The sequence below is a fragment of the Carcharhinus amblyrhynchos genome, chromosome 4 (genome assembly GCF_965287045.1).
Source record: "Carcharhinus amblyrhynchos chromosome 4, sCarAmb.v2.hapA, whole genome shotgun sequence".
Classification (NCBI taxonomy): domain Eukaryota; kingdom Metazoa; phylum Chordata; class Chondrichthyes; order Carcharhiniformes; family Carcharhinidae; genus Carcharhinus; species Carcharhinus amblyrhynchos.
Window position 1 is genome coordinate 48,519,110 of NC_137327.1, and position 24,934 is coordinate 48,544,043.

The 24,934-nt window shown below is 43.3% G+C and overlaps 1 protein-coding gene and 1 pseudogene across 1 annotated transcript in view; one reads left to right on the forward strand and one right to left on the reverse strand.

The window, feature by feature from the left end:
• Window positions 1–24,934, reverse strand: part of cpne2 (copine II) — a 259,830-nt gene that overhangs the window by 119,366 nt on the left and 115,530 nt on the right. The gene's annotated exons all lie outside the window — the stretch shown is intronic.
• LOC145342794 (U2 spliceosomal RNA) lies at window positions 7,830–8,046 on the forward strand (annotated as a pseudogene).

Genomic DNA, 24,934 nt, shown 5'->3' on the forward strand with positions numbered 1-24,934 from the left:
ATGGTAAATAGCTGAGGCTCCAGCACCGATCCCTGCGGTACTCCACTAGTCACCAAGCACCAATCAGAATAGCACCCATTGATACCAACTCTCTGCCTCCTATTAGACAGCCAATCCTCTATCCACGCTAACACCTTACCCCCAACTCCATGCCCCCTAACCTTCTGAAGCAACCTTTTGCGTGGCACCTTATCAAACGCCTTCTGAAAATTGAGAAACACCACATCCACCGGCTCCTCTCTGTCTACCGCGCTAGTCACATCCTCATAGAATTCCAATAAATTTGTCAAACACGACTTCCCCTTAACCAATCTGTGCTGCATCTGCTCTATCAAACAATTCTTCTCTAAGTGCCTCGCTATTTCTTCTTTGATGATGGATTCCAGCATTTTTCCAACAACAGACGCTAAACTAACCGGCCTATAATTCCCTGCCTTTTGCCTGCTACCTTTTTTAAACAGTGGTGTAACATTAGCCATTTTCCAATCCTATGTCAAATCATAGGGTGGAATTTTCCATTACCTGCACAGACTGCTACCTGAGACAGCTCACCGACTGCACAATCGGCTTTTCTCGCCATGTCTTGCAGCACTCTGTGCAGAAGTATTTCCTGGCGTGGCCCATGTTGTCACACAGGTAGGATAGAATCTAATAGAGCCAGCAACAACAACTATACAGAGATTGAAAGAGATCCCCGATCTGTGATAAAATAATACATCCCATCCCCCATGATAACAGGAACTACCCCCCCCCCCCCGGGCCCTCACAAATCCCTCCATCCCCCACACACAAGAGCAATCCCCTATGGATAAGGGGAGCCTTCCCCCACATGGACAAGGGCACACCTATCCCATGTTTAATGGGAATCTCTCCTCCACAGGTACAAGGGCAATCTCTTCCACAGATAAGAGGAATCCTCCCCGCCCCCAATAGAGCTCCCCAGAGAAGTCCCCTGGCACTATCTCCTAGCACTGCCCCAGTACCCTGGCATTAGCCCTTGGCACTGTACTTCCAAAGAGCAACGTCAGGGGGCAAAGCCAGGGAAAAAAATTAGGGATAATGTGGTGATGAGGCCTGCTAGTTATATTAAAGTTTATTGAAAGGAGGTTCTTGACCTTTCTGGGCAGGAAACCCAACATGTCACTGGCAAGAGATAGAGAGAATCAGAAAACAAGATCTCACTGGCAAGATTCTCATTTTTCCTGTCTCACCAGATTCTGTGCCCGTGTCCTCCTTTGCACTCATGGCAAACGCGGATGCATAATTGAAGCAATAGTGTTTATAAGATAGTGTTTATCAAACCTCTACTAGATCTTTAGCTGGAGAGATCTACCCTAACTCCATTCCTGTTATATCCTTCTATCTTTGATAAACATATCCAATTCAATTTCAAATAAGATTCTAATCTGTGGTTAAAGATTCTCTGCTGTAAATTGTCTCTGAGTAAAAATCCCTCTTCTATCTTAGCCCTTCAATTTTCTAATGGTAATTCTGAATAGCAATGCAGACCTACAAACCTCTGAGGAATCTGCTTTCTTTCAACTCTGGCCTCTTCTCCATCTCCAATGTACTTGGCAGCAACATCTTCTACTGTCTATCCCCAATGCTTTGCAGATATCTCCTTAAATCTCTCTGCCCCTCCACCTTGCTCTCCTCCTGTGAGACTAATAACTATTTTTTTTGATCAGTTGTTTGGTCACCAGTTCTAATGTCTTCTTCTTTTGGCTCAGTGCCAACTTTAGACTAATTGTATTCCTTTGAAGTACCTTGGCCCATTTTACTATGTTGAACGAGCGTTATAAATGAAAACAATGAAAATTATTATTGTCGCTAAAGGGGAGTTCTGGGTATTCAAATTTCCGATGTAATGTTTTTATTTTCATTTGGTTCTTATGGAAATGGTTTCCTTATTGGCTTTATTAGAAGTAACATCATTTGCACATAAAAAAAGCCAAGATGATTACTGAAGTATTATTGTGGTAATATACAGAAAACATCAGTTGTCAAGGCAACAAGTCACAGATGAAAGAATCAGAGCTCAACTCACTCTAGATTCAGTGAAACTAATATAACAGACGGTCTGGAGATAACTGCAGTGCAAATACATATGGAGACCTGAATATAAGAATGTGGTTTTAGAAATCCACTTGAATAGAAATGTATATTGAAGAATAAAGCTGTAGGATAGCTGGTGCTGCTTATATTAACTCATTGATTAACAAAACTGGCTCTGCTTCAGAGACATGGATTGGCTATAGACTGAATATTTCTCATGCCCAGTGGAGTCAGAATACAAACAATAGGAAGGTGAGGGATACATTTTAGCTTAGAGGCTCTGCATCAAACCCACAAGCCAAGACCAAACTGCTCCATTTCCAGTGTTAACCATGCATTAATCAAATGCCCACCTAAAGACATGAGGTTTAAGTGTTGTGATTCCAAGAATATGTTGGTGCTGTACCATGTCTATGAATTGGGCATTGCTGTTTCACCTTTGTCTGGGACAGATTATGTTCACCAGCCAACTCAGGCTACAGGAAAGATTTGTTGAAAAAGCTTAGCCTAAGATTTCAAAACCTTGCAAGAAAGCAGCAGCTAAAAAGGCCTGCACTGAGCCAAAGGTATGTTGTCCCACCGACAGGCCTGGAGGCTTGTATAGTTAAGCATTAACCATTTTATTGATGACCCATGATGATATACATACCCAAGGTATTGTCACGCATGGGTCCTGGCTTTATGCTGGCTCCTTCCAGGCTCTTCTATATACAGCCTATCATCATGTGACTCCCTAAATCACTATGTGAGTGATACTGTTTCTCTAATCCCATGTTATCCCTTACTCTGTCTGAATTCTCTTATGCTACACCTCCCCCAAGTCCTTACCCATATAATATTTACAGTACAAACTTCTTCACTTCCATGATACCCCTTCTTCCCACTACTTTAAATTCAGGTAGTCTGGAGGCTTGACAATTCTTTCAGATCTCATTCTCTCGTGTTTGGAGGAATGGTAGTCTCAGCTATGTTGAGTTGATTTTCTCAATGTGGCATTGAAATTGTAGGACTCTGTGTTTCCAGTACTTGGTTGCCTCTATTTGATTTGATTTTTGTGATTCTTCAGGTTGCATTTCTCTTTATCAACAACCTATTTTGCTTTATTCTGACACTATACATTTACGCTGTTTCTTCCAAAGGAAATTATCACTCTGTTCATTGCTAGAGAAGATTCAAGATTTTCTTTATCTTGGAGTCGGCCATATTCTTGCTGGATGTTGAACTTTCAACAATGGAACCTTTATTTCCAATTGTTTTTCAATTTCAGCCATGTCATTATTCAATATCTCAATAGTCCTTAGTAATTTTGAGGAATCCAGTGTTTTTTGTTCTAGCTCCTTAAGCTTCAACATTGCATTTTCATTTTCCAGTCTTATTTCTGTCATTTCTTTCTCAATCTGCAAAAGGGCTTTGTCTTTCAGTTTGGTTTCAGTGTTGGCCAGATCTGTCTGTAGTGAAGTCTTAACTTGTTGCAGTTCTGTAAATGTGCTATGAGTGACTTCATTATCTGTTTGTAGCTCGGGGAGTTCTACCATTTTTCCTTTCAGTGCCTCATCTTTTCCATTCAGCTGGTTGTTCATCTCTTCAATCTCTTACTTGCACCTCTTGGCTTCAGCCTGGAATACTGAACATCACCAAGTCTCTGCCATTTTTTTCAAAGTGACATGAAATTCATCTTGGTCCTCTTTGTAATATTCTAGAAGAACAAACTGACCAATGGGAGCCTTGTAGCACGTGATGGGCCTTCTCCATGTTTTCTTTTCTTTTGTGAAGCTCAATTGCTTTGCCTTGATTTTCATGTAATTCAACAGTCTCCTCAAGTTTCTTCTTTTCTTTGTCTATTCTACTGTTCAAGATGGTCTTCATACCTTTGTGCTGCTGAAGGATTATTTACTCCTTTTGTGTTTGATCTTGAAGATGATCACTGTTCATTCAATGTTTTACTGTTGACTCTAGCTAATTCATGCTGAGCTTCTGTGCATTGCTTTGTCTCTACTGATAGCTCCAACACAGCTTTTTCCAAAGTACCATTCAACATCTTTTTGTGCTCTTCATGTTTTTCCATGGGTAAGTATTGATTCTTCAAAGAGCCTTTCAGGCAGCAATCCTTTTAGTACATTTTCAGCCTGTTGTGCTTTGCTGTGCTTCTGGCTGAGTTCTTTTATCTCAGCTTTAATATGAATATTTTCCTATGGAAGAGCTTCATTTTCTTTTTATAGGTTTTTTTTTTGGTTACCTCAGATAGCTATCCTTCATTCACAGCCAGCTGCTCACTCCACACAGCCAACCTACTACTGTGGTTTGGGTAATGTGTCGGCATTTCTGAAAAGCTTTATTTTTAAATCTTTTTGTTGCTTCTCAGCCTCTTTCTTCTCATTAAACTCTTCAGCTCATGTGCTTCATTGCACTGACATGCTTGGGGACCATCTTGTGGTTTGTTTAGGTATGGTCTTCCTTGACCTGCGGTCTCTTGTCTATTTTGTCTTGTGGGCTTCTGTCTTCCTCACTTCAGGGTTTTCTGTTTACCTTGCTTTATTGGAATGTTCTAGACCGTCTTCTAAGGTCTGCGCTCTCCATAACATGGAGTTTAAAATATTTGTCAAAGGCGTTCAATATCTCATCAAATGTGGTTCAGGATTCATCTATTTCTATATCTTATTTTAGGATTATTTCAACCTCAAGAACACCAAACAAATACAAAAATGCATTAACTTTATTTAAGAATCATAGAGTCATAGAGGTTTACAGCATGGAAACAGGCTATTTGACCCAACTTGTCCATGCCACCCCCTTTTTTTAAACCACTAACCTATTCCCAATTGCCCACATTTGGCCCATATTCCTGTATAGCCATCTTACCCATGTAACTGTCTAAACGCTTTTTAAAAGACAAAATTGTACCCACCTCAACTACTACCTTTGGCAGCTTGTTCCAGACACTCACCACCCTTTTGTGCTGCAGACCCTTTTGTATCTCTCCCCTCTCACCTTAAAACTATGCCCCCTAGTATTAGATTCTCCTACCTTTGGGAAAAGATATTGACTATCTAACTGATCTATGTCCCTCATTATTTTATAGACTTCTATAAGATCACCCTTCAGCTTCCTACGCTCCAGAGAAAAATGTCCCAGTCTATCCAGCCTCTCCTTACGATTCACATCATCACGTCCTGGCAGCATCCTAGTAAATATTTTCTACACTCTTTCTAGTTTAATAATATCCTTTCTATAATAGGGTGACCAGAACTGTACATGATATTCCAAGTGTGACCTTACCAATGTCTTGTACAACTTCAACAAGCCATCCCAACTCCTGTATTCGATGTTTAGACCAATGAAACCAAGCATGCTGAATGCCTTCTTCACCACTCTGTCCATCTGTGACTACACTTTAACATAGAACATAGAACATTACAGCGCAGAACAGGCCCTTCGGCCCACGATGTTGCGCCGACCAGTTAAAAAACAATGACCCTCTAACCTAAATCAATCCCTTTTCATCCATAAACCTATCCACGGATCTCTTAAACGCCCCCAAACTAGGCGCATTTACAACTGCAGCAGGCAGGGCATTCCAATCCCTCACCACCCTCTGGGTAAAGAACCTACCCCTGACATCCGTCCTATAACTACCTCCCCTTAATTTAAAGCCATGCCCCCTCGTGCTAGCTTTCTCCATCTGAGGAAAAAGGCTATCACTATCCACCCTATCTAAACCTCTAATCATCTTATATGTTTCAATAAGATCCCCTCTTAGCCGCCTTCTTTCTAGCGAAAACAACCCCAAATCTCTCAGTCTCTCCTCATAGGACCTCCCCTCCATACCAGGCAACATCCTGGTAAACCTCCTCTGCACCCTCTCCAAAGCCTCCACGTCCTTCCTATAATGTGGGGACCAGAACTGCACACAATACTCCAAGTGCGGCCGCACCAGAGTTGTGTACAGTTGCAACATGATGCTGCGACTCCTAAATTCAATCCCCCTACCAATAAACGCCAAGACACCGTATGCCTTCTGAACAACCTTATCTACTTGATTCCCTACTTTCAGGGATCTATGTACACATACACCTAGATCCCTCTGTTCATCCACACTATTCAGAGTCCTCCCGTTAGCCCTATACTCGACACATCTGTTATTCCTACCAAAGTGAATTACCTCACACTTCTCCGCATTTAAGGAGTAATGAAGCTGTATCCCGATATCTTTTTTGTTCTATAACTCTCCCCAGTGCCTTACCATTAATTGATTAAGTCCTGCCCTGGTTCGATCAACCAAAATGCACCACCACGTATTTACATTTTCTGATTTCTCCCTTAATCCTGATAAACTCCTGGAATCAAATTTTTTTCTTCTCTGAGGCACGCAATTTTGGATCTGATGTGGCATTTGCCTTAGCAGTTTTAATTTACTATTCATGGCCATTTTTATAACAGGTGCGTATCTCTTTAATTTTTTCTTCTTCAAGATTGCTCCACAGCTGCCATTTTTCTTCCCTCTTCCTCCTGTGATTTGGTGAGCTCTTGCTGTGCTAACATGGCATTTTTTTCCCCCAAACTAATCAATTCTCCAGGGAACGTCATTTGGGTCAGCTGATTGGGAATCAACTAGATTTTTTAATCCTCAGTAAAATCCAGGCTGAATTTCTGCTGTATGTTGAAAGGGGTTTTTCACTGCCGTCAACAATCTTGGACTCTGAGAAGAGTTCCTGTTCTTGCAAGAGTCATGCTGACCAAGTGATGTGAACTCCAACCCTGATATCTCAGCCTGCAGAAGTTGCAAATGATAGAAGCCTTTCACTCTCAGGAAAAAAATCAAGGGCAATTCACTGCACAACATTCTTACTATGGGTGTTCCATCTAGGGAAGGAAGATGTCAAGAGTTTTCAGGGACTTTATTCTCCAGCATATCCACGCAATGAACTGAAAAAGACTTTACTCCATCTGCCTAGATAAATTAGTCTTCTTGGGTTCTGGGAATGTCAGAACACGTTTTCTTAAGCAGAACAAACATCATTTAGTCATAAATCAAATTATATTTAAATCATTAAAGCAGAGTTTCAGAATGTACTGGGCAGAAATCAATGCATAGTACACCCATTTCCCATGTATAGATCAGAGGTACAGCACTGTAATTAGCAATGGGCAGTCTTTCCCATCTGTGCAAACATTGGTCCTGCTGCTACATTCACGATACTAATTTTTAATAGTGCTAGGCTCCTTGAATGTCAACAAGGGCATATTCCTTGTTGCCCTTGGAATATGGGCAAGAACCATGATGAAAGAACAATTCCGAAAATTAGTTATCATTAATTTGGGCCTGAATTGGGCCTGCTCCAATCAGAGATATGATGCCTGTTCCTGTAAACCTAGGATCATAGAAGGTCAGTGGCCTGATGTTATTCTCCCCACTGGAATTCAGGTGCAGGTCATAGCCAGTGAGCTGGGCAGCCCAAGATTCTGTTTCTCTTGGGGAAAGCTGCCTGGGGAAATGGAAAGGGGGCTGGGAACTCTCCCTATGTAGATGCAACCTGAGGTCCAATTTCAGATCAGCCTTGGGCCTCTGTATTCGCTGTGTTCATGCCTGAGAATGGACCCAGTCTAACTTCTGCAAATGCATTTCGGAATTTAATGTTTTCAGTCAATTCATGCCCCAGTGATTGGAACAACTGCATTCTCCGTTCGTTATTAAACTGGGTAATGATAGATTCTTAATGCTCTGAGGAGCTTTCAACAACTAACTACCGAGCAAGAATGAAACCACTGATCATAGAATCACTTCTCAGCCTTTTGGCTAAGATCAAGCATCAGATCAAACCCAAGACCAGGTGTAATGTCTTTTCCTGTCAGCCTGGATTTTGTTTGTCTCTCCTGTGGGGACCATGAATTGTCTTAATTTTGAATTTAGACTTTGGAGCAAGGAGATAGATTCGGGCTTGCCCGGTCCACTCCATGCATCAGCTTTATAACTTCAAGAATGGAGTGAAAACTAAAGATCTTAATGAAAAAAATTTCTTAAGGGAGTGGAGTAATTGAGTTGGAAGGTTTATCAGTTGCTTAAACAGCTGACAACACAAATTTCACCTGCTGAAGTTTGACCTTCCCTGGTCTGCTTCCCATTTCCTTAACTCCCTCGCACCTTGGTAGCTTTCTTGATTTTGCTCCTTACAGTTAGTGCTAAACCAGGGCATTCCTCTGACAGATCCCTCACGTTTGATAGAACAACCTGATAATCACACAACACTGAATGAATGCAGCTGTATGAATGATATTTTTGTATTCACATGAGCATGCCAATCATGAAGCTAATTATCTTTTGCCAGTAGCAAACACTTCTTGCAAAATGGACAGTTAAACTTCACATTATAATTAAAATCTGTACAAATTAACTTTAAACGTAATTGGATGGGAGGGGAGGTGGATGGGGTTACAATATAGTGTTCCTAGGTTCTAGTTAATGCCATTTAATTATCAATAACGTTGACCCTTTGATAACTGTGCCATAGATTGAAGTGTTGTTCAAATAACTGAAGATGCATAAGACAGTCACAGCACAATGTTCCACAAAGGAAAAGGTAATGAGTGCAGGCTGGTAACTTTAAGGTGAAGCACATTGAAATCCTTCCCCAACTTGCTCAAGGTTCCACACTTACACATTTGAGCCAATACCAGACACAACATCATAAAATTGAATGGCACAGGAGGCAGCCATTTGGCCCAGCATGCCTGTGCTAACTTGCTGATAAAGAGCTACAGCATCCAGTTAGGCCCACATCTCCACCCTTTCCCAACCCTAGCAGTTTTTCCCCCTTTTTAGTATATATCTAGTTCTGTTTCAAAACTTTAAGTTTTCACCCATCATTCCAGATCATCAAAACTTGCTGCACAAAAAGTATATTTTCCTCATCTTTCCTCTAATTCTTTTGCCAATCATTTTAAATCTGTATCCTCTGGCGACCAATTTTCCACCAGTAGAATCAGTTTCTTGTTATTTTCTTGTATCACAATCCTTCAGGATTTTGAAATTTCTGTCGAATCACTCCTTAACCTTCTGTGCTCTTAAAAAACTCATTTTTTCCAGACTTCACATAACTGAAGTACCTCATCCACAGGACATCCAGTGTTTGAGATCTCTCATTCAGCACACTGCTTGTGAAATCCCTCTCTTCTTCCTTCTTTCTAGCCTGGGCTTTTTGAACAATATGTTCCCTATGTCATGGTGGAAGATCTATCTCAGTCCTCCTGTTCACGTTGCTCTTAACTGGGAGCTAACAGTGAAAGTCAGGAGTCGACTGGTAATGTGCCATCACCTATTCCATCCTCACTCTGGAGAGTGACCTTAGCCTCCTGATTAGTGCTTCCCAACGGCAAACGTTGGCAGCACAATGGAAAATTCATATATTCGACCCCTTAACACAGAGGACCACCACATACCAGTGCCCCGTGTGCAATCATTATAGGCTTTTGTTTGAAAGAAACATTTACCAACAATGGAAGTTGCAGAATAACTGTTAGTTTCAGCTCTTTCCCAATCTTCCCATTGTTCTTAAAGCACCCACACATTTATCAGGGTGCCTTACTATCTTCTTTAATGTATCAAAGCAATGGCTGCCAAAGCAGACGTTTGTGCAGAATGCCTGATCAGGGGGATTGTAATTGGGGGATTGTTGCCTGCTTCATTCTGCTGCCTTTCCTGTTGTCCATGCAGAGCTGAATAGCTGTCTGGCAGGTGCCGGCATGCAGCACGTCACATCTCTTGCTCCCAGGTCGACCTTCCGTCCGTTCCTATCTTTACTCTTCTCCCCTTTTTAATTTTGGGGTACACCACTTGCCAATGTTGCAAGGACAAAAGCAAAAAAAGCAGAACCCCAGAAAGCAAAAGCTGTTGATCATACTTGAGATGTGAAATCACAATCCCACATGTGGGATTGAATATAAAAGTAGGGAGGTCTTGCTGCAGCTGTATAGGGCATTGGTGAGGCCGCAGCTGGAGTACTGTGTGCAGTTTTGGGCGCCGCACCTGCGCAAGGATATTTTGGCCCTGGAGGGAGTGCAGAGGAGGTTTACTAGGCTGATACCGGAGTTGAGGGGATTGAGCTATGAGGAGAGGCTGAATAAACTAGGCTTGTACTCGTTAGAGTTTAGAAGAATGAGGGGAGATCTCATTGAGACGTATAAGATGATGAATGGGATGGATAGGATAGAGGTGGAGAGACTCTTCCCGCTCAAAAAAGACAGTAGGACTAGGGGGCACAGCCTCAAGATAAAGGGGAGGCGGTTTAGAACGGAGTTGAGGAGGAACTTCTTCACTCAAAGGGTGGTGAATCTCTGGAATTCTCTGCCCGTTGAAGTGGTGGAGGCTGCCTCGCTAAATATTTTTAAGAAGCGGGTTGATGGGTTCTTGATAAGAGAGGGGATTAAGGGTTATGGGGAGAGGGCGGGAAAGTGGAACTGAGCCACAACAGATCAGCCATGATCTTATTGAATGGCGGGGCAGGCTCGAAGGGCTAGATGGCCTACTCCTGCTCCTATTTCTTATGTTCTTATGTTCTTATGAGACACCCATTCATTTCAGGACAATTGGTTACAATTTATTTGGGTCTATCTCAGAATATTGACGGCCACACCAAGTGAAAGGTGAGATTCTATCACATTCCTGACTTGAATCCTATATGTAGTAAAGAGGTTTTGATGGATCAGGAGGTGAGGCACTCACTCATCAAACAGCACCCAACTTCTATCCTATCCTGGTAGCCATGTCTAGGCCAGTTATGCTTCTGGCCAGTGGCGACCTCCTGGATGTTGTGGCAAAGGGTTTGATGATGGTGATATCAATGGAGTTAAAGATAGATGAATGTTCTTGTTCCTGAGGGCCATTATCTGGCAAGCGTGGCACAAATATTACCTGCCATTGGCCAGCCTAAGCCTGGATGTCTCCGAGCCCCATTTCAGGCCGTCATGGGTTGATTCATTATCAGGAGAGTTCTGAATGAAATTGTCAGAAACCAAGTCCTATCTTGCCTTTACAACAGAGGGCAAGATGTTGATGAAATACTTGGTGATGGTTGAGTCAAGAATGCTTCCCTGAGGCTGCGATGAATGCTTTAGACAACAACAATTCTTCCTTTGCTGCAGGTGTATTAAACAGCACAAAAATATAGACCCATGCTTTTGACAGCTTCCAACATTTCAAGTTTGTCCTGTGTTATCCAAGTTGGTATATCTCTGTTAGCATAAGCCACTTCAAACTGACATCAAATGCTAAGAATCAGATTCCTGTATTTAAACAAATATTTAGCATTTTGTTGTATGGATACAGTTAAGTAGGTCTGAAGAAGTCTTCATCATCATATGGAGGTGGACTATAAATCTTTATTGACTCTTAGAGCTATTTACAAATATGCAGTAAAGGATACAAACAAGGAGTTGTCTCCATGCTTGCTGGAATACACTGCTCTATCCAACATCGAGCTGACACTAAGTGAAGGCCATGTGTTCTCTTACGTCACCATGGGGGAGTACTGTATTCAGTTCCATATTAACCCTATATATGCCAGACCCTTATACTATACTTTTGAGCTATAATGTTGGTTTCAGTATGCTGGTAACTTCAAAGAGGACACAACATCAAAACTACACCACAAAATGGGTCAATATTTAGCAATTCTCCTTTCGCTAAATTAATAGGAGGTAGTGGTCTCAAAATCATGAAGCAAGAGTACCAGCTTTTATACAAAACAGCTGGTACATCCCACTATATGTAGTTTTTAAAGGATGCACAAGTGGCGACATGCATTTTAAAGATCAGAATAAGCAGACTATGCCAGCTCTTTGAATTAAAAATCACCTTAAAGATTTATGTCAAAAGGCCCGGGGAGTTAATTCTACAGCCCTTCATTTCTTGCATGCAACTCACCATTGCTCATTGAAAGACAGACAATAAAATATTGTCTAGACGATGAATTTGCAATGCACTTTGAGCAAGCAGCAGATGTAGCTTACTTTGCTTTGGGACTGTTTTATGACAAAAAAAAATCATTATTGGGATGTTGGTTCCATGAGCAAGGCTGCAACTTATTGCCAATCCCTAACTGCCCTTAAGAAGGTGGTGGTGAGGCAGCTTCTTGAACCGCTGCAGTCCTTGTGGCGTAGCTACACCCACACAGCATGGTGGCATAGTGGTTAGCACTGCTGCCTCACAGTGCCAGGGACCCAGGTTCAACACCGGCTTCAGGGGACTGTCTATCTGGAGTTTGCACATTCTTCCTCTGTCTGAATGGGTATCCTCTGGGTGCTCCAAAGATGTGCAAGTTAGGTTGATTGTCCAAAGATGTGCAAGTTAGGTTGATTGGCCATGCTGAATTGTGCCTTAGTTAATGGTTAGAAAATTATGAAGTTCAGAGACTACTTCAACGCTCAAATACTGTAATGCTTCATGTAGGTAATTATTTTGAAGGTTACGACATTTATTTTTGGTGCGAGCATGATTGCACTTCGAAGAAGCAAGATGAAAAAAAAGGACAACCTAACTTCACTCTCAATTGAGAAGAAGTAACACGGTGACTTTGAACCAGCTTTTTATTTCTGAAAGAGATGAATATTGTGAGCAAAAATCAAATGTCTTTCAAAAAAAGTACCATATTCTTGTCAACGCTCCCTGCCTGCTAATAGGCTTCCAGGCGACTAAAATTCAAGGTTGGCATTTGCAGGAATGGGAGAGGAAGCTTTTATCTGGATCACATGATCAGATTGCAGGTCTGAAAAGCAACCTCTTCTGCCTTGAGGTGAATAAGTAATAAAGAAGAAACTTTAATCACCCAAAGTAAATTTTTGAGTGACAAAGAGCAGTATATTCAATTGATTCACTCCCAATACTATCGCCATATAAAGGCCAGCTGAGCAATTTTCATCTTCGCAATCTGTGGTGCATTATGAGTATATCCTGGCAAGATAAAACCACAAGTGTGGCCATCTTCTCAAAGGCAGAGTTCCCGTGCTTGTTAGCATTCATCAAATAGTGACTACTTTGTTGACTTGGACACGTCCGTAGGATGGAAGACAGTCACATACTTTGGTACTTTCTGTAGTTAGGTGGCCAGAGTCAAACAATGAATGGGGGACCCAAAGCCCCTTTTCAAGGATGCTTGCAAGCGTGACAAGACCCTAACTAGAAAGGGTCAAGGGCTTCAAGTTTTTAGGTGTCCAGGTCATCAACAACCATTCCTGATCCCCCCCATGCCGACACTATAGTTAAGAAAGCCCACCAACGCCTCCACTTTCTCAGAAGACTAATGAAATTTGGCCTGTCAGCTACGACTCTCACCAACTTTTACAGACGCACCATAGAAAGCATTCTGTCTGGTTATATCACAGTTTGGTATGGCTCCTGCTCTGTGCAAGACCGCAAGACCACAAGAAACTACAAAAGGTTGTGAATATAGCCCAATCCATCAAGCAAACTAGCCTCCCATTCCATTGACTCTGTCTACACTTCCCGTTGCCTCAACAAAGCAGCCAGCATAATTAAGGACCCCACACATCCCAGAGATTCTCTCTTCCACCTTCTTCCTTTGGGAAAAAGATACAAACGTCTGAGGTCATGTACCAACTGACTCAAGAACAGCTTCTCCCCTGCTGCCATCAGAATTTTGAATGGACCTACCTTGCATTAAGTTGACCTTTTTCTACACCTTAGTTATGACTGTAACACTACATTCTGCACTCTCTCCTTTCCTTCTCCATGAACGGTGTGCTTTGTCTGTATAGCATGCAAGAAACAATACTTTTCACTGTATGCTAATACATGTGGCAATAATAAATCAAATCAAATCACAACATGGATTATTGCACCTGGGAGTCAGTAGCAGATGACAGTGTAAAATGGTGAAAAATAGAATTCTTACAGTGCAGAAGCCATTGGGCCTGCACCGATAACAATCCCATCTGGGCTCTAGCCCCCTAACCCGATCTATTTACTGTGCTAATACCCTGACACTAAGGGGCAGCTTAGCATGGCTTACCATCTAACCCGCACATCTCTGGACTGTGGGAGGAAACTGGAGCACCCAGAGGAAACCTACACAGACATGGGGATAATGTGCATAATCCATACAATCACCCAATGCTGGAATCGAACCTAGGTCCCTGGTGCTATGAAGCAGTAGTGCTAACCACTGTGCAAATGTGCCACCTAACATATCCTTCTGCACTGTCAGGATTCTTTGACGTGCCGTCCAATGTATCCTATGGGCTGGCATGTACCACGATGAACAGTGGCTACGTCAAAACCTCAAAATCAACAATGCTTGGTAGCTTCATGTGCCGCACTTGTGGCAGAACCTGCCTCTCAAAGATTGGCTTCTTCAGCAAAGACCCCCTTCCCCCCCATCTAAAATGGATTTGTACGCTGCATTTTCATCATCTTTCCTAAATGGAAGGATGCCACTGTTGATGACAAAAGGCATTTAACAGCACATGGCGTACAAAACAACTGTTTCACATCATTGCCATCACCATAGAAACCTGAGCGGCAAACGATGCGATAGGCCTTCCCAGAAAGAGTCCGCCTGCCAATGGCTGAGATGGCCATCACCACCATTAGATTCAGGGCCCAGTACTGGGACCTCTTCTATTCGTAATATATATAAATGACTTGGAAGAGGGCGTACATGGTGTGATCAGCAAGTTTGCAGATGACACAAAGATGGCAGGATTGGCCGACAGTGAGGAGGAGTGTCAGGCGACACAGCAGGATATAGATAGGCTGGTATATTGGGCAGATAAATGGCAGATGGAATTTAATCCTGATAAATGCGAGGTGATGCATTTTGGAAGGAATAAAGTAGAGGGGAGTTACACGATAAAGGGTAGACCTATTCAGAGTATAGAAATGCAGAGGGACCTGGGAGTGCACTAGCACAAGTCTTTGAAGGTGGCAACACAGGTGGAGAAGAATGCGAAGAAAGCTTATGGTATGCTAGCCTTTATAGGAAGGGGTATAGAGTACAAGAGCTGGCATCTAATGCTACAGTTGTACAGAATGTTGGTTAGACCGCATTTGGAGTACTGCGTCCAGTTCTGGTCACCTTACTACTGGAAGGACGTGGAGACCCTGGAGAGAGTGCAGAGGAGGTTTACCAGGATGCTGCCTGGTATGGAAGGACTGGGTTATGAGGAAAGATTGGGTAAATTGGGGCTGTTTTCCTTAGAAAGACAGAGATTAAGGGGGGATCTAATAGAGGTGTATAAAATAATGAAGGGTATAGATAGAGTAAACAGTGGCAGGCTTTTTCCTAGATTGGAGACAAATATCACGAGGGGCCACAGGCTTAAGGTGAGGGGGAAGAGGTATAATTTGGATGCTAGAGAGAGGTTTTTCACACAGAGGCTCGTGGGGGTATGGAATGCACTGCCAAGTAAGGTGGTGGAGGCAGGCACGCTGGACTTGTTTACGGTTTACTTAGATAGACACATGAGCGAAATAGGATTGGAGGGTTATAGGAGACTGTTTTAAATAAGGATCAGAGCCTCGGTGCATTCCTGGAAATCAACTGTTACATGTGTTGATGTTTTTCTCTTTTACTCCGCAGATGCGTCGGTCCACCTTGTCATCTAACGAGGGGCATGCACACGGTGGGGATTGCGTGGGCTGCTCTTGAAATTTCGAGAGTAGCCTAGTACTTCACGTCGTTTGTGTATGCTTAAAACTGGACCAGCAGATGGGCACCACAACAGCTCAGTGACTATCACTGTCTGCTGTGCAGATACATGGATTTGGGCCAGTGTCTGTGGGAGTTTGCGCATTCTCCCTGTGGTTGCTTGGGTTTCTTCCGGGTGCTCCGGTTTCCTCCCAAAGATGTGCTCTTAGGCTGATTGGTGGAACAAATATATGGATATGTGGTATATATGGATTTTAGTAAGGCGTTTGATAAGGTTCACCATGGTAGGCTTCTGCAGAAAATGCAGATGTATGGGATTGGGGGTAATCTAGGTACTTGGATCAGGAATTGGCTAGCAGATAGGAGACAGAGGGTGGTGGTTGATGGTGAATATTCGTCATGGAGTTCGGTTACGAGTGGTGTGCCTCAGGGATCTGTTTTGGGGCCACTGCTGTTTGTAATTTTTATTAATGATCTGGATGAGGGTATAGTTGGGTGGATTAGTAAGTTTGCTGATGACACCAAAGTCGGAGGTGTGGTAGATTGTGAGGAAGGGTGTCATAGTTTGCAGGGTGACTTAGACAGGTTGCAGAGCTGGGCCGCGAGTTGGCGGATGGAGTTTAATGCAGAGAAGTGTGAGGTAATTCATTTCGGTAGGAGTAACAGATGTGTTCAGTATAGGGCTAACGGGAGGATTTTGAATAGTGTGGAGGAGCAGAGGGATCTAGGTGTATGTGTACATAGATCCCTGAAAGTTGGGAATCAAGTAGATAAGGTTGTTAAGAAGGCATACGGTGTCTTGGCGTTTATTGGTAGGGGGATTGAATTTAGGAGTCGCAGCGTCATGTTGCAACTGTACACAACTCTGGTGCGGCCGCACTTGGAGTACTGTGTGCAGTTCTGGTCCCCAGATTACAGGAAGGACGTGGAGGCTTTGGAGAGGGTGCAGAGGAGGTTTACCAGGATGTTGCCTGGTATGGAGGGGAGGTCCTATGAGGAGAGACTGAGGGATTTGGGGTTGTTTTCGCTGGAAAGAAGGAGGCTAAGAGGGGATCTTATTGAAACATATAAGATGATTAGAGGTTTAGATAGGGTGGATAGTGATAGCCTTTTTCCTCGGATGGAGAAAGCTAGCACGAGGGGGCATGGCTTTAAATTAAGGGGGGGTAGTTATAGGACGGATGTCAGGGGTAGGTTCTTTACCCAGAGGGTGGTGAGGGATTGGAATGCCTTGCCTGCTGCGGTTGTAAATGCGCCTAGTTTGGGGGCGTTTAAGAGATCTGTGGATAGGTTTATGGACGAAAAGGGATTGGTTTAGATTAGTGGGTCAGTGTTTTTTTTTAAAAAACTGGTCGGCGCAACATCGTGGGCCGAAGGGCCTGTTCTGCGCTGTAATGTTCTATGTTCTATGTTCTAAATTGTCCCTAAATTATTCTCCCCTTAATCTGGTTTCCAATGGGGGTACCATAAGCATAGCCATGGGTCAAGGGTGGAGGAGAAAAAACACATTGTTAAGATGGCGGTGCGGGCTCGTTGGGCCGAAGGGCCCGTTTCCCATGCTGTGTTGTTCTTTGTTCTTTATTCAGGCCCAACTCCTCTCCCTGTACCTCTCATTTGTATGAATAAAAACACCTGACTATAGATGAGCTGTCCTGCTTAGTGCCAAAATCTATCTTGATTTTCAAGGCATGTGACTATACAGTAACACTAAGGGCTAGATTTAATGGAAGCAGCAAGAACTCATTCACTGGCTATCCAGCTGGGGTATGTCTCTCATCTCTGCTGGAATTCTACCACCCCACCCGTCACAGGAATCAGAGTGGGCAAGGGACGGACAATGGGAAGGTTTGTCAACCTTGGGTGGGATTTTCCATCTTGGGTTGAGCGAGACCATCAGGGAAGGCTGCCGAAGGAAGTACACTCAGGCATTTAACTGGGCAGTGGTGGGCCTTACTACAGCCTGTTTTGTCCTCTTACTACAGCTTGGTATCTTCTGTTTCTTCTTTGCCTTTGTTCTTTCTTGCTCTGCTTCTTTGATGCTCCCCTGTTCTGTTGGATAAAAGCTCCATTCCACAGTCCCACAAAGTCCTGGCTTATCATTCCTGGTTTTACAGTTATGGTGAAAATCCATCTGATAAATTGAAGTCTGCCACATAAGCGGAAGGACTTTCAAAAAGCAGAAGGGGGGCCATTTGGTCTATTGGGCCTACACTGACAACAATCACATCTGAATTAACGTATTGACTTAACTTGATTTTGGCGTGGACAGATGGAGCAAGATGACACAGCAAGAGGAGTAATTACCATAACAGGAAGCTGTCTGGACAGGCTGGAGACTATTTTGACCACTTACATACGTAAAGACAGGGAAAACAATGATACCAATCAATTGTGGGTGGTATTTGTTGGAGCCTATTATTGGTGCGATCTGTCTCAGGGGTATAGTTCTGGGTTTTAAAAAAAGGTTTTTATAAAAGCAAGACATTTCATAAAAGTGCAATGAGTGCAGTGAGACATGGCTCCAGCACAACTGCTCTAACTTCACCTTTCACCTTCTCTTGCTATCTTTTTAATCACTTGCTACCAATCTCCCCAGCAAGCTTAAGGCAGCCATGACCTTGTGCTCTCTGTCATGGGCTTAATGTTAAATAAGGGGCAGAATTCTCCCCAAAGAATCCTAAGTGTCGAATTTGCGTGAAAACTGGAATAATTTATGCCGGTTTTTACAGTGGGAGTTCACAGAAGAATCTCCCACACTCTGTGCACTGCAGAGACCATCAGTGTGAATATCATTAAAAACTAGGGGGCAAAGCCTATTCCTGCTGGAAAGGCTCAAATCAGCATGCTGAGTGGGCTGCGCATACGCTGATCTGTCAGCGCTGAGATTGGTGCATGCACAATGGCCCCGCACTGATGGCCTCCCAATTGCTGGCCAGCAGCATGAACCCTGCAACACTGGCTCTCCGCGCCCCCCTCACCACCATGGCCTGATCACTGGCTCCCTCAAACATTCCCAGGATCAGCCACATACACCCTGCCTGCCCCTGCAGGCTGACCGCCCCCATTGACTGATTTCCCAACACCCAGCCCACCTCGATCGCTGGCCTCCCTCTTTCCCTCACCAGTCCTGACTGCAGAGTGGCAGCGGAACCCCTCCCCCCATTGTCACCAATTGCCCACAGGCCCTCCCCCTCGGCACTGCATCACGCTTGATGGGCAGTGCCAAGGTGCCCCCTGGGCATTGACAGTTTGTTCTTTGGGCCACGTCAGGTGGCCCAGGCTGGTGCAGTCGGGGTGCCAATGCCCAGGGGGCACCAAACCCCACAGCCCAACTCCCAGCAGGGTCAGGTCGCTAGCTCTCCAAAAGTAGTGGGCTAACGTAATCCCGGCAGGAGTGGAACACTCTGGCGGGGTGGGAGACACTGGAGAATTCAGGCCCGGGCTTGCTAATGATATTCAAATAATATTAAAACGACCATTTAAATTGTCTTTGCACCTCTCTGCTAATTTCTGATGCGGAGAAGGCGCACCAGAAATCCGGCGCTGGGAGACGCAAGCTGGGTGCAAACATTCACACGTAAATCCCACAAATTGGCTGCTGCGGGATTCTTCCGACCTGCTGCGGTAAAAATTTGGCGCAGTGGGATGGGAGTATCACAGCCAAGATCTTTAATTTTTAAATTGTTAAACATTCAGAAGGTCTGCTTTATTGTTCAAGCAATTCAAATTTGTGCATAAATCCAAGATATTGTCCAGATTCTAATGTAAATCTTCTTTCCAGTGTATTAATAATAAATGGTTGCTTTCTTAAAAAGCCATGGTTTGTGCTTGAACTTTTTTCCGTGAGCCCATTAAGTTAAAATCAAAGTTAAATTTATTTATTACTGTCACAAGTGGGCTTACATTAACACTGCAATGAAATTACTGTGAAAATCCCCTAGTCGCCACACTCTGGCACCTGTTCGGGTACAATGATGGAGAATTTAGCATGGCCAATGCTCCTAACCAGCACGTCTTTTGGACTGTGGGCAGAAACCACAGCATCTGGAAAAAACTCATGCAGACACAGGGAGAATGTGCAGATTCTGCACTGACATGACCCAAGCCAGGAATCAAACCCAGGTACCTGGCACTGTGAGAAAGTAGAAGCGTTGGTGGGCTTTCTTAACTGTAGCGTCCGCATGGAGGGGCCAGGACAGGTTGTTGGTGATCTGGGCATCTAAAAACATGATGCTCGCAACCATTTCTACTTTGTCCCCATTGATTTAGACAGGGGCATGTCCTCCACTACGCTTCTGAAGTCAATGACTTTTGTTTTTGGGGGGACTGAGTAACCTCTTTTGGTGCGCTAATAACTTTATGACTCAGATCTTTTTGCTTGTTGCTTCCCATACTTTGCCCCCAATTCCCCTCATTTTTGTCTCCTTCCCATTGCCCCCTGGGATGAACCCCACAAAAAAATGATCCAGATCACCAGAAAAAATGAAGGTAATGTCGCCATCACTGATTAGTGGGCCAAGTGATCAACCACTGGTTTTCAGTAGATGTGATGGAATAAAAATCAGAGGAGATGATTTTCCATGGCATTTTAATGACCAGGCAATGAAGTTGCAAAGGGTACCTCACTAGGGTCTGTCCAGAGGCTAAAACTCGGAGCTTCAATTCTCCCCCACACTCCTCTGCTTTCCATTCCTCCTCATTTCTGATTAATGATGTCCCAAGTAGGAAGGGAACTCACTATTCAAAGGGAGTTGGGAGTGATATTGGACTATTTTCCGATAACTTGACACGAGTAGTCATTTGTAATAAAGATATTGGGGTAGAAAGTTTTAAACATTAAAATATTATCCAAGGACCTTGAGTGAGCCCTTGAGCCTCCAGAGATGGGCTTTGGAGGGTAGCTCTCATTAAATATTTTGGTCGTAAACTCCACAGGGACAGAGAATTCTGTATTGACCAGTCTGTCAAATAGATTCCAAACAAATGTTACATTCATATGGCATTTATATGGTTTCGATGTGGCCATAGCAGCTTTGAACAATGTACTATCAGAGAGCTATTGTAACTTCATTATATTATAAATTGAGACTAAAGAAATTTGGCATGTCCACTACAGCTCTCAGCAACTTCGACAGATGTGCCACAGAAAGCATTCTTCCTGGTTATATCACAGCTTGGTATGGTTCCTACTCTGTCCAAAGCCACAAGAAACTACAAAGGGTCATGAATGAAGCCCAGTCCATCGCTCAAACCAGCCTCCCATTCTTTGATACTGTCTACGCTTCCCGCTGCCTTGGTAAAGCAGCCAGCATAATCAAGCCAGCAATCCAGTCAATTCTTTTCAGCTGTTCTAACCCTGTAAGACCTATAAGTTTATTTCCCTCAGCTGCCCATCTAATTTCCTTTAGAAACTGCTCTTATCCAGAACTTTCAAAGGTGCTACAACTGATAACTACCAATATTATCAGAGTCATTGATGAGGAACTTGGTTCATAACATCAGTGCTCATACTATAGAATACTGGCAAAAGGCTTAACAATATTGAGAGAACTTTTACTGTGGAGAACGTAACCTCCTCAGTCGAGGCCCATTTACAGCCTGTTGAAAAATAGCTGCTTACAATAACAGAAATTCTGGATGGTTTAGAGAACTGAGGCTGGAGGAAAATTGTTCAGATTATCAGTTTACCAGAAGGAGCTGAGGGTAAGCTCCCAGTTAGTTTCTTTGAGAATTGACTACCATATTTTCTCAACATAGAAATGAAAGCTGGGCACATTAAAGTGGAAAGGGCACACCAATTACACACTCTGAGACCAAGGTTCAATTAACAACCATGGCCTATAATTCCACAACTTCGAAGACTGCTAAGAAATTGATGGAGGTAGGTAGACTTACGGGTTTCAACAAAGTTAGAAGACAACTGAAGGTCATTGGAACACGGTATGCCCTACTGCATCCTACCATACAGAGGGTGACCCTCAACGACTCTACAAAAAATTCTACACCCCATTTAAAGCCATGGCTTTCAGGGAAGCAACTGTTCAGGTTCCTCAGCTGAATTACATTATTAACAGGTTGCAATTGACTGTAAAGTTTGGACTTTATCCCTTTTAATTATATTCTTTTATTTTATACTTTTATTTATTGTACTGACAAGGCTGGTCCAGTGCCTGAGCACTATAGTGCGTATTGTACTGAAGAAATGCTGGGACTTGTACATGAGTTTGATGAATAATATTCTTCAGCATGTTTTTTTTCTAGACAAGGAATATGTTTTGCAGGTTGTATGATACTAAGGCTGTATGAGAAATGCCTTTCTTCTTATTTTATATATACATACATATAATAACTTTGTACATATTGGGTGGAATTGTCAAAAACATTGGTGGGGAGACATGGTGTGTTTCACGCCATTATTTTGAAAAACGGGCCTAAACATGCAAGTAAAGCCACTTGCGCTGAGATCGGAGCATTTCCGTTCAGACTAAGAGATAACCTTCCCCCACTCCACCACAGTGGTCTAAAGGGCCCCCTCCTCTGCCACAGATTCAAAGCCACCATTTGCACCCCCATGATCAAAGTTGCCATTACTCTTCCCCATGCCTCCATCAAAGCTGGCATCTCACCATACTTCCATCCTACACCATCAAAACCAACATCTCCCTCTCTCTTCCCCCACCAAAAGGCATTGCTGGCATCACTCTCTTTCTCTCCCCACTACACACACATGCCAGTACCCATCCTGCTCACCCCCACACCCCCACCCACCATAAATCCACCTAGTCAACAAGCGAAGGCGTTAGCATGTGTATGTGATGAATAGGGATGTTTGGAGAACATTAATCCCTGAGGACAAAAAGTTAACTTTCATCTTGGTTCCCCATCAATGTAGAGTCATATAGTCACAGACATTTTCAGCATGGAAACAGGCCCTTCAGCCCAACTTGTTCATGCTGCCCTTGTTTTTGTAATACCAGAATTGATTATCTTTTACCGCCAAAAACAATTTTACACTGAGTGGTTTCCTGCTCCATGGGTAGTATTGTGATCTTTAAACATGTGCCTGTTTCCCTGGAATTTTCACTCAAGGGAATTTATTTACAATCTAGAAAATGGAGATTTAACTCATCGCATTTTTAGGATAGGGGGGTTTCAATTCCCGCCCTCCAAGGAGTCAGCAAAAAGAACATCCTTGCCAATACTGCCTTACCAAAGTCATTTTGTGCTCCAACAAGCATCTATTAGCTGGAGGTGGGACTTCCACCTGTTACTCAGGAGGAACGAAGGGATGGAAGTCCTGATGTTAAAAGGAGGCTGCTGACAGAGGCTCCCCCACATCTTTCTAGCCTGAGGCCTGAACACGGTTACTTTTTGGCCTTCCCCTCTGCCCCTGAACTCCTCCTAGTTGGGCTGGGTGTGAAACGGCCCTTAAATGATCAATAATTAGCCACTTAGGGGAATTAATAATTAGCCACTTATCATACCTGGGAGTAGGTACGATCGCAGCATTTAAGGGGCATCTAGATGAGTATATGAATAGGATGGGAATGGAAGGATATGGACTCTAAGTGCATACAGATTTAGTTTAGGCAGGCATCATGATCAGCGCAGACTTGGAGGGCCCGTTCTCGTGTTGTGCTGTTCTTTGTTCAATTGGAGCAAGGGAGGGTTGTCTGGCCTAGGCCTCAACCTTCCATGCATAGATCGGTGGACAGGTAAGGGAGAGCAGGCAGGAGCCTGACAGGAAAGCCAGCCGAGAAACTTCATCCACCCCAGCTCCCACAAACCTACAATTCCTCCAGGGAGGAAGGTAAAATTCTGCCTCCTAAGTTAGATATAAGTCACTAATGGAGACTGTTAGATATCGCTGTGTCAGTACAGGTCAGCATCAAATCCTTTTTCACAAGAGCCTTTAGCTTTGTGCAACATGACCTGCAGAACTGAAATCAGAATGAAGAAATGATTAATCTTCATCGAAGCTTCTGACTGGGTGTGGTTCTGTGTTCTGTTTTACTGTAAATAGTTTTTCTACTAATTTCTGTTTACTGTAAATTTCTGTTTAACCCCAGTATTCTGTTTGGAAATTCTTGGGAGAAACAAACACTGCAAGCAGTAAAAAAAATTCCTGTATTCATTTTAACGCCTCCAGCCTGCGAAAAGGCTTTCAGGCAACTAAAATTCAAGGCTGGCATTTGCAGGAATGGAAGAGGAAGCTTTTATTTGGATCACGTGATCTGATTGCAGGTCTAAAAAAAGCCTCTTCTGCATAGAGCTGAATAAATAATAAACAAAATACTTTGATCACCCGCAGCAGATTTGCTTGAGAATGGAAAAGAGCAGATTGATTCAATCCCAGTGCTTTCAATGTACAAAGGCCCAGTGTTTAACAGCCAAGTTCAGTTGCAGCCATTTCACACCGTAGTGATCACCATAGAAACCACCTTATCTTCCTGTATCTCTCAAATGTACGGATACAAGCTCCTGACAATAGATGCTCTGTACAGCTTAGTGTGAAATCTATCTCTGGCAACAGGGCATGTGACCACTTAAAAACTTGTTTTTACAAAACAACACAATAGGTGCAACAAATGCTGGTAAATATAACAGCCTCTATTCGTAGCCTGTTTATAACATACAGGTTCTCATCATTGTGCATCTCAGGCTTTGCTTCTCCCTTTCCTTAAACTTGTCTCTGTGACTCATTATTTCCCGTTGCTATGTTTGCTCTTTGCCTTTAATACATGCATCTTTTGTCCCCCCTCGTTTTCCGTTTCCTGCCCCTCACTCCTTGAAGTGTAAGCTGTAAATCATGATAAATATTTGGAATGCTTGCACCTCTGGGTGCGGGAACATCAGTAAGACTGGTTGCGTTTTGATCTCGAAGCTTATCAGATTGGTTATCCCTCGACGTGGCACTGTTTGGCAACATGAATTGAATGAAAGGTAAGAATGCACAGCTACAGAGTGCTGCAAGGGTTCAAGTCAGAATGATCCCACTTCTCCCTTCGGATTTCTCTAATGTTTATTAATCTATTTTTGAGAGGTACAGATGATCAGAGCTGTATTAAACTCAATTCAAACAGTGCACTTGAGCTTACAATCCACATTCCATCATTCTTTACTCAACTGTCTCTGTCAAAATTGGTGTTATGAATTTCAAGCCCAAGTCACTTGTTTGATACATGCATCGTCAGCGCAGGAAATCAGTGCTGGCTTGCAAT